This window comes from Primulina huaijiensis, chromosome 2 (genome assembly GCF_012295235.1).
Source record: "Primulina huaijiensis isolate GDHJ02 chromosome 2, ASM1229523v2, whole genome shotgun sequence".
NCBI lineage: Eukaryota > Viridiplantae > Streptophyta > Magnoliopsida > Lamiales > Gesneriaceae > Primulina > Primulina huaijiensis.
The window spans coordinates 11,394,485-11,404,884 of NC_133307.1; the positions used below are offsets into that span (position 1 = coordinate 11,394,485).

Here is a 10,400-nt window from a genome sequence, read left to right on the forward strand (position 1 = left end):
AGCTAATATTGAAAACAAGAATGAACGATACACAAAGCAAGCCAACAAGGGAAAGAAGAAGATGATATTTGAGAAAGGNTCGAGCGCGAGTCATATTCGGGAAATTATTTGTTTATTTATTTAGAGTTTTAATTATCTTGGTAACTAGATTTGATATCTTTTGATATGTAAACCTATGATGGACGAAAATAAAAAGGGACTTTCAGAATATTATTGATTGAATATCAAANCGTCGTTGTTTGATGTAGGTGACGAGCTGGATTTGAGGACAAATCCTTTTCAAGAAGGGGAGGATGATGCGAACACGGATGTGCACGTCCCAAGGAAAACATGGGATCCCTTAGAGTTACCAGCGGGACCAATCACGAGGGGACGACTGAAGAAGTTTAAAGAGGCGTTACATGGGCTTATGAGCAAGGAAGAAGGACTTACAAGCAAGGTGCAAAGTGCTGAAGGGTTCATGATGCATGGGAATAAGTTTGGGAGCCAAAGGAACATTATTCAAGTGATAAATGAAAAGGAGCCCAGCAGCTTCGGCGCCCGAGCGGCCAGACATTACCGCCCGAGCGCCACACTTACTGTCCAAGGAGAGAATTTCCAGAACACTCGGCGCCCGAGCGGTCACATTCTACCGCCCGAGCGCGAATAGTCCAGAGCCTTCGGCGCTCGAGCGGTCAAATTATACCGCCCGAGCGCGAGTCATATTCGGGAAATTATTTGTTTCTTTATTTAGAGTTTTAATTATCTTGGTAACTTGATTTTGAGTATCTTTTTGATTTGTAGTCAATATATGGACGAATTTTGGGATTGTAAAACATTAATTCAGATTATTATTGAGTTTATAAAACTTTTCTTTGAGAATTCTCTCAAAAACAAGCTTAAGTTTCGTTATAACTTTTGCGTCGTATCAAATCAAACTTATCAAAAGATTTATCTTTTGTGGCGTTTGTCAATCGAATATCACGAGGGTTGCCAATGACGGGTTCTTTGGAGGTTCTCTTGTACGCGATTGTTCTTTCGTTGATTAGTTGTTGCTAGACCGCGCGATCTAGAGGCGATTATCACACCTATCAATTACTTGTTTCAAAGATCGGGACAAATCAAAGATTTCGTGGGCGGGATCGTATCAAGTGGTATCAGAGCTTTTGGTTTTTGATTCAAGTAAGCGTATCCGTTCAATTCCTCGTAGAATTTTCAATACTGATTTTCGTGTAGTGATTTCTAAGTATTTGTTGAATCTACCAAAAAAAAAAAAAATTTCGAGGTTACTGTTCACTGCCGTATTTACTGTTCCGGTACTGTTCATATTTGGAGTTACTGTTCATTTGCCGGAGTTACTGTTCACCCGAAAAAAAAAAAGAAGAAAAAAAATTGAATAGGGTGTTTGTTGAATTTTAGCGCTTATATTTCAGCGTTAAGTTTGTCATTGTCATTTAGTCGCATTTTAGTCAATTTCCAAAGTTGCTTCTTCTTGTGTGATCTAAGTGAGTCGAATTTCAAGCGTCACAGGATTGATCTCTTAAGTTTGATACGTGGAAGCCACGAGACTTAAGCGCCCCTTGAGAATTCTCAATTAGAGTGAAAATATTTGAGTGGAGCGAATTTTCATTGGAGTGACTTGTGAGGTTTTGAGGTGAGGAAAAAAGACGAGTGCGAGTGAATTTCTTTGGAGTGACCGTGAGCATTTGGGTGANAATATTATTCGGGAGCATAATTCGCTAATTGGACCTTGTGTACCTACTGAGGAAAGGAGTTTCCCGTTTTCACTAGAGGGTAGTGAAAGATGTCAAAACAGTGGGAGCGAAAATTTATAAAGTAAAAGTCCATACTTTATATGATATGAATCCAAGTACGAATAAAAAAAGCAAACACGATTAAAATTGAATCGCGCCCTCAATTTAAAAACGAACAAGGAATTCGTTGTTGTGTCCCGATCTTTGAATCAAGTATGGTGTNGGAGGTAAAGGAATTGGTAGAGGTAGAAGAGAAGCCGTTCGGGGTAGATATGATGGGAATAGGGAAGTTGGTAATATGGGTAGTATTCAGATGAAAATCCCTTCGTTCCATGGTAAATCTGATCCGGAGGCATATTTAGAGTGGGAAAAGAGGGTAGAGTTTGTGTTTGAGTGTCACCACTATTCCGAACAAAAGAGGTGAGGTTGGCGGTGGTTGAATTTTTAGACTATGCTCTCATTTGGTGGGATCAATTAGTGACCAATAGGAGGAGGTACAATGAGAGGCCCATAGAAACTTGGGATGAGATGAAGAGAGTGATGAGAAAAAGGTTTGTGCCCAACCACTACTATAGGGAGATGTTTAAGAGGCTACAAACTTTAAGGCAAGGGGTGAAGAGTGTAGAGGACTACTTTAAAGAGTTGGAAGTAGTCATGATTAGAGCAAACATTGAGGAGAATTGTGAGGCTACTATGGCTCGATTTTTGTTTGGTTTGAACAGGGAAATTCAAGACCAAGTAGAGCTCAGACACTACTTGGATCTAGACGAAATGGTGCAAATGGCCATAAAAGTGGAGCAACAACTCAAAAGGCGTGGAGTTGGCCGCACCAATCAAACCGGAGGTTCATCATCTTCATGGCGATCAAATGTGGTGAAGCGTGAGGAGAANTTGGGGCTTGACCAACCGTGTTCGCATCATTATATCTCACAAAATATTTTAAAATAGTCATCAACATTTATCTGTTCTTACTTTTCAGTACAATTTGACAATGTCTTCGATTCGCAATCCGCTATCTGGAATACTCGACAAACACATATTAACTGGACCTAATTACTCACTTGGCTAAGAAACCTGAAAATCATCTTGAATTCAGAAAGGATAGCATATACACTTACTGAGTCACCACCTGTTGAGGCTCCGACTAGCTGCACTCCTGAGGAATTGCAGACGTACAAGGAATGGTGTGACCATGACTTTAAAGCCAAGTGTTATAGGCAGGCTTCTATGAATGATGAGCTGCAGAGGCGTTTTGAGGATGTAAAGAGTGCTGCTGACATTCATTTGCATCTCAAGGAGCTCTTTGGAGAGCAAACACGTCCTCTTAGGCATGCGACCATCAAGGAGCTGATCACTTTGTGCATGCGAGATGGGGCCTCGGTCCATGAGCATGGCCTAAAGGTGGTTGGGCTCGTGGACAAGCTTGTTGGCATGGATTTGATGTTGCCTTTGGAGTTGACCACTGACTTGTTACTCTTGTCACTGCCTAGCTCGTTTGATCCTTTTGTGGTGAATTTCAATATGAACAAGATGGAGCCGACCCATGAGGAGTTGGTGAACATGCTTGTGACCTTTGAATCAACCATCAAGAAAGAGAAGCCGGTCCTTTATGTTGGTTCTTAATCTGGTACGAAGATTGATCCACATGGGAAGGGAAAGAAGCGTTCTTTCCAACGTCCCAAGAAGAACGTGCCCTTGATGAAGCAATCTCCGAATCCCGTTGTGGCAGCCACACCAGTTAAGGCTGACAAGACTGATGATGTATGTCATCACTGCAAGAAGCTTGTACATTGGAAGCGTAACTGCTGGGAATATCTTGCCCAGAAGGGTTCTGGAAATGGTATGTTCTATATTGAAGTAAACATTTCAATTAACTCTATTTCTTGGGTATTGGATACCGACTGTGGCTCACATCTCTGTAATGATTTACAGGTGATGGGAAGAAGTAGAAGGCTCAGGGAAGGTGAGACCTTCTTGAGGATGGGCAATGGGGCAAGAGTTGCTGCCAAGGCTTGGGATATGTTTACTTATTGTTGAACAATAATTTTAAGTTAAATTTTTAAGAGATGTTTTGTTTGTACCTGATTTGGTAGGAAAACATTGTTTCATTTCTATGTTGATAAAGATGGATATTCTTGTTTATTTGGCAAAGGTTTTTGCAATATTTACAAGAATAAATGTTTGATTGGTACTGGAGAACTTGAAAACGATCTCTATAACTTAAAATTGAAATATATTCCACTAAATATCCATTTAAAGGCAGACTCCATATGAGATATGGATGGGTAAGCCTCCCAGATATTCTTATCTTAGAATATGAGGGTGCCCTGCTTATGTGAAGTAGGTAGTGGGAGATAAATTGGATAGTCGATCCATTTTATGCTACTTTGTGGGATATCCAAGGAATTCAATTTGATACTATTGCTATCATCCCCAATAAACAAAGGTGTTTGTTTCTAGGAATGCAACCTTTTTGGAAAAAGAATTTCTATTGGATAGAAAAGGGAAGATGATAGAACTCGAAGAGGTTCGAGAGACACTCACAATTGAAGAACACACACCCGAAGAGCCAAGAGAGAGATACAAGCTCCTAGAAGATCCGAGAGAGTCTCGAGACCACCCATGTGATGCAAACATGGGTGATCGAGTGCCAAGGAAAGCATGGGATCCTTTGGAGTTGCCGGAGGGACCGATCACGAGAGTACGGATGAAGAAGTTTAAGGAGGCACTACAGGGAGTCATGAGCAATCAAGGAGGGCTTACTTGCAAGGAGCAAAGTGCCGAAGGATTCATGATGCATGGGAGTGAGTTCAGGAACCAAAAAAACGTTATTCAAGCAGTCCAGAGCCTACACGGACCTGAGCACAGACCTGTACACGGGGTCCGTGTCCATTATAGCCGAGAATGAAGAAATCTAGAGTGTACACGAACCCGAGCACGGACCTGTACACGGGGTCCGTGTACCTCACAGTGCCTACACCGACCTAGCCCCGGACGTCTACACGGGGTCCGTGTACTTTGCGGTTTTGCGAGATTTTATTTCTTCTTTAGAGTTTTATTTTCTTTGGGAGACTAGCTATTGTTATCTTTATATTAAAAGATGATATGGACGAAAATCAACACACTATTGACATTATTATTGATTGAATATCAAACTTTGAGATTTTTTCTCTCAACTTTTAAGGCTTTTGCTTTGTAATCAAAAATCAAACTTATCAAAGTTTTTAACTTTGTGGCGTTTGTCGATCGTTCTTACGCGAATTATCAAGGGCGTGTTCTTTGAAGGTTCGTTATAGTGTCGATTGTTTTCTTTGTGATTATTTGTTACTAAACTTTTCATAAGTTTAGAGTTAAAGTCACGCACATACTTGATTCAAAAGATCGGGAGACAACACGAATCCCTTTTAACGTTATTGAATTGAGGGCGTGGTTCTAGAATAATCGTGTTTGCTTTTCTTACGTACGTGGATTCATATCATTTGGTATCAGAGCTTTTGGTTAATTGAATTCAAGTAAGTTTATCCTTCGTTCTATTATCATATCTAATTATCCTTTAGTTCCGCTTTCAGATCTGTTTTGTTCTATCATTCTTCGTCGTTCGTGAATCTGTGATACACGAAATTTTGTGTCTTATTTATTTTTCTTTGAATTTTCGTAATTCTTAGAGTGTGAAAAAAAAAGAAGAGTACCAAAAATCCGAAAATTCACCATTAATTCTTTTTCATATTTTGTTCTATTCCTTTTTGTGAGTCATATACAAGTGTCTCACACAGTCAAAAAAAAAATTTATTTACCTTCAAATTGCTTGTCTACGCAGTCTAAGTGAGTCGATCACAATTGTTCACAAGTTGAACTTGATTGTTCGATATTCAAATAAAAAGCTTGAATGCACTTTCGAGAGAAACATCAAATTCGAGTGGAAACATTTGAGTGTGAGGGTTAGTTCTTTGGAGTGACTAGTGAGTATTTGTTGTGAGCAAAAAAAAATACGAGGGGAGAGACGAGTGATTTTCTTTGGAGTGACCGTGAGAATTTTGGGTGAGGCATATTTTGTTTTCTACTAACGTTTTTCTTGTAGGTACAAATCTGAAATTTAAATAGAGAGGGAGGTAGGAGACAGTTCTAACCAAGGGTTATCTAAGGTCCAAATGGAGGCATTGTTTGGGCATTTCTCTAGGATGATGAGGGTGGAGTTGGAGCCGTTACACGAAAGGATGAGTAGGCTTGAAGTTAGTACTAGTGGAGCTAAATCTAAGCCTAAGGATGTGGGTAGAGGAGAAGAAGATGAAGAGTATGATTTAGGAGGAGAAGAGGAGAGCCAAAGTGAGAATTGGGGTAGGAATGGAAGAGGTAGAGGATTTGGTAGAGGAAGGAGAGAAGCCACACGGGGTAGATACAATGGCGGGAATAGGGAGGATAGTAATATGGGTAGTATTAAGATGAAGATTCCTTCGTTCCATGGGAAATCTAACCCGGAGGCATACTTAGAATGGGAAAAGAGGGTAGAGTTCGTGTTTGAATGTCACCACTACTCCGAACAAAAGAAGGTTAGGTTGGCGGTTGTTGAATTTCTAGACTATGCTCTCTCATTTGGTGGGATCAATTAGTGACAACTAGGAGGAAGTATAATGAGAGACCCATTGAATCTTGGGATGAGATGAAGAGGGTCATGAGAAAGAGGTTTGTGCCCAACCACTACTATAGAGAGATGTTTAAGAGGCTACAAACTTTGAGGCAAGGGGTGAAGAGTGTTGAGGACTACTATAAGGAGATGGAAGTAGTCATGATTAGGGCCAATATTGAGGAAGATAATGAGGCGACCATGGCACGTTTTCTTTGTGGTTTTAACAGGGAAATCCAAGATCAAGTTGAGCTTCGGCACTACTTGGATCTAGACGAGATGGTGCAAATGGCCATAAAAGTGGAGCAACAACTCAAAAGGCGTGGAGTTGGCCGCACCAATCCAACTGGGGGTTCATCATCTTCATGGCGATCAAATGTGGTGAAACGTGAGGAGAACAAGGTGGTGACCAAGCCCAAATTTGAGACCAAACAAGAGGCGCCTAAACAAGGAGTGCAAGGTAAATCTGAAACTCCTTCTAATCGATCTAGAGATGTTAAATGTTTTAGGTGTCAAGGGTTAGGTCATATTTCTAGTGAATGTCCTAATAAAAGGGTAATGATTCTAAATGACTATGGTGACCTGTACACGGTGTCCGTGTACCTCACAGTGCCTACACGGACCTAGCTCCGGACGTCTACACGGGGTCCGTGTACTTTGCGGTTTTGCGAGATATTATTACGTCTTTAGAGTTTTATTTTCTTTGGGAGACTAGATATTGTTATCTTTTTTATATTAAATGATGATATGGACGAAAATCAACACATTATTGACATTATTATTGATTGAATATCAAACTTTGAGATTTTTTCTCTCAACTTTCAAGGCTTTTGCTTTGTAATCAAAAATCAAACTTATCAAAGTTTTTAACTTTGTGGCGTTTGTCGATCGTTCTTACGCGGATTGTCAAGGGCGTGTTCTTTGAAGGTTCGTTATAGTGTCGATTGTTTTCTTTGTCATTATTTGTTGCTAAACTTTTCATAAGTTTAGAGGTGAAAGTCACGCACACACTTGATTCAAAAGATCGGGACACAACACAAATCCCTTTTAATGTTATTTAATTGAGGGCGCGGTTCTAGAATAATCGTGTTTGCTTTTCTTACGTACGTGGATTCATATCACTATGAGGTATGGTCTGCTTCTTGAAGAGGGCCATGATGAGCCAATTCATGGATGTGATCCAAGGACCTTCAAGGAAGCGTTATCTGATGCCGATTCATCCAAGTGGCTTGAAGCAATGGAATCTGAGATGAATTCCATGCATTCGAACCAAGTGTGGAACCTTGTGGATCCACCTGAGGGAACCTTTCCCATAGGGTGTAAATGGATTTACAAGAGGAAACTTGGGACGGATGGGAAGGTATTGACCTTCAAAGCGTAATTGGTGGCAAAAAGATATACTCAAAGACAAGGAGTTGACTTTGAGGAAACTTTTTCTCCAGTTGCAATGTTCAAGTGGATAAGGATATTGCTAGCCATAGCTGCATGGTATGACTATGAGATATGGCAGATGGATGTTAAGACAGCTTTTCTTAATGGAGATATTAAGGAAGAGATTTACATGTCTCAACCTCAAGGGTTTACATCTGTCGGAAGTTAGCATATGGTATGCAAACTTCAGAGATCTATTTATGGTCTAAAGCAGGCATCTAGGAGTTGGAACCTCAGATTCGATAGTACAATCAAAGAGTTTGGTTTTACAAAGAATCCTGAGGAACCCTGTGTGTATAAGAAGGTCAGTGGGAGTGCTGTGACATTCCTGGTGCTTTATGTTGATGACATTCTACTCATTGGAAATGATGTAGGAATGTTGCAATCAACTAAAATATGGTTAGCAAGTAAGTTCTCGATGCAAGACTTGGATGAAGCATCTTTTGTATTGGGAATATAGATCTGTAGAGATAGATCAAAAAGATTGCTTGGTCTTACCCAGTCCACATACATTGATACCATCGTGAAGCGGTACTCGATGGATGAGTCCAAGAGAGGACATCTACCAATGTGTCATGGCGTGTCCCTATCCAAGTCTATGTCTCCCAAGACTGATGCAGAGATAGCGGCGATGACAAGTATTCCTTATGCATCTGCGATTGGTAGCATCATGTATGTGATGATATCTACACGTCCTGACGTGGCTTTCGCACTAAGTGTAGTGAGTAGATATCAATCGAACCCTAGTCTTCCACACTGGAAAGCTGTGAAAGACATCCTCAAGTATTTGAGAAGGACCAATAAGTTGTTCTTGGTCTATGGGGGTGGAGAACTGAAATTGGAAGGCTATACCGACTCTAGCTTCCAAAGCGATATCGATGACTCGAAGTCAACCTCTGGGTTTGTATTCATGCTCAATGGTGCTGCTGTCTTTTGGAAGAGTTCCAAGCAAGACAATACTGCGGATTCCAGCACAGAGGCCGAATACATTGCTCCATCAGATGCAGCATTTTTTTTTAATACTTACTCGAAAATCGCAACAAAAAAATCACCAAAAATTTCAGAAACTGACGAAGAACGATATACTAATAATATAGATCTGAAAAAGGAACGAAATGATAACAGATCTGATAATAGACGAGATACTAACGTGATAAACTTACTTGAATTAAATGAAGCTAAGCTCTGATACCAAATGATATGAATCCACGTACGTAAGAAAAGCAAACGCGATTATTCTAGAACCGTGCCCTCAATTCAATAACGTTAAAAAGGATTCGTGTATATGAATCAAGTGTGTGCGTGATTTTCACCTCTAAACTATGAAAAGTTTAGCAACAAATAATCACAAAGAAAACAATCGAAACTATAACGAACCTTCAAAGAACACGCCCTTGACAATCCGCGTAAGAACGATCGACAAACGCCATAAAGTTAAAAACTTTGATAAATTTCATTTTTGATTACAAAGCAAAAGCCTTGAAAGTTGAGAGAAAAATCTCAAAGTTTGATATTCAATCAATAATAATGTGTCTTGTTTTTAAAATTTTGTCCAAATATGTTTTAATATCAAAAAGATAACAATATCTAGTTTCCCAAAAAAAATAAAACTCTAAAGAAGAAATAATATCTCGCAAAACCGCAAAGTACACGGACCCCGTGTAGACGTCCGGCGCTAGGTCCGTGTAGGCACTGTGAGGTACACGGGCCCCGTGTACAGGTCCGTGCTCAGGTCCGTGTACGCTCTGGATTTCTTCATTCTCGGCTGTAATGGACACAGACCCCGTGTACAGGTCCATGCTCGGGTCCGTGTAGGCTCTGGACTGCTTGAATAATGTTCTTTTGGTTCCCGAACTCACTCCCATGCATCACGAACCCTTCGGCACTTTGCTCCTTGCACGTAAGCCCTCCTTGATTGCTCATGACTCCCTGCAGTGCCTCCTTAAACTTTTTCAGTCGTCCTCTCGTGATCGGTCCCTCCCGTCAACTCCAAAGGATCCCATGCTTTCCTTGGCGCTCGATCACCTGTGTTTTCATCATTACATCCTGCTATGTGAACTCGATTGGCATTCAGTACAGCATTTCACCCTCAAACTGATGGACAATCAGAACGAGTAAATCAGATCTTAGAAGATATGTTGAGGGCCTGTACTTGATATGAATCCACGTCCATAAGAAAAGCAAACACGATTATTCTAGAACCGCGCCCTCAATTCAATAACGTTAAAAGGGATTCGTGTTGTGTCCCGATCTTTTGAATCAAGTGTGTGCGTGATTTTCACCTCTAAACTGTGAAAAGTTTAGCAACAAATAATCACAAAGAAAACAACCGACACTATAACGAACCGTCAAAGAACACGCCCTTGACAATCCGCGTAAGAACGATCGACAAATGCCACAAAGTTAAAAACTTTGATAAGTTTGATTTTTTTATTACAAAGCAAAAGCCTTGAAAGTTGAGAGAAAAATCTCAAAGTTGATATTCAATCAATAATAATGTAAATAATGTGTTGATTTTCGTCCATATCATGTTTTAATATCAAAAAGATAACAATATCTAGTCTTCAAAAAAAATAAAACTCTAAAGAAAGAATAAAATCTCGCAAAACCGCAAA

The 10,400-nt window shown here is 40.2% G+C and overlaps 1 pseudogene; it reads right to left on the reverse strand.

Moving 5' to 3' along the window:
* The window catches only part of LOC140956474 (uncharacterized), a 28,115-nt pseudogene that overhangs the window by 12,022 nt on the left and 5,693 nt on the right, over window positions 1-10,400 (reverse strand).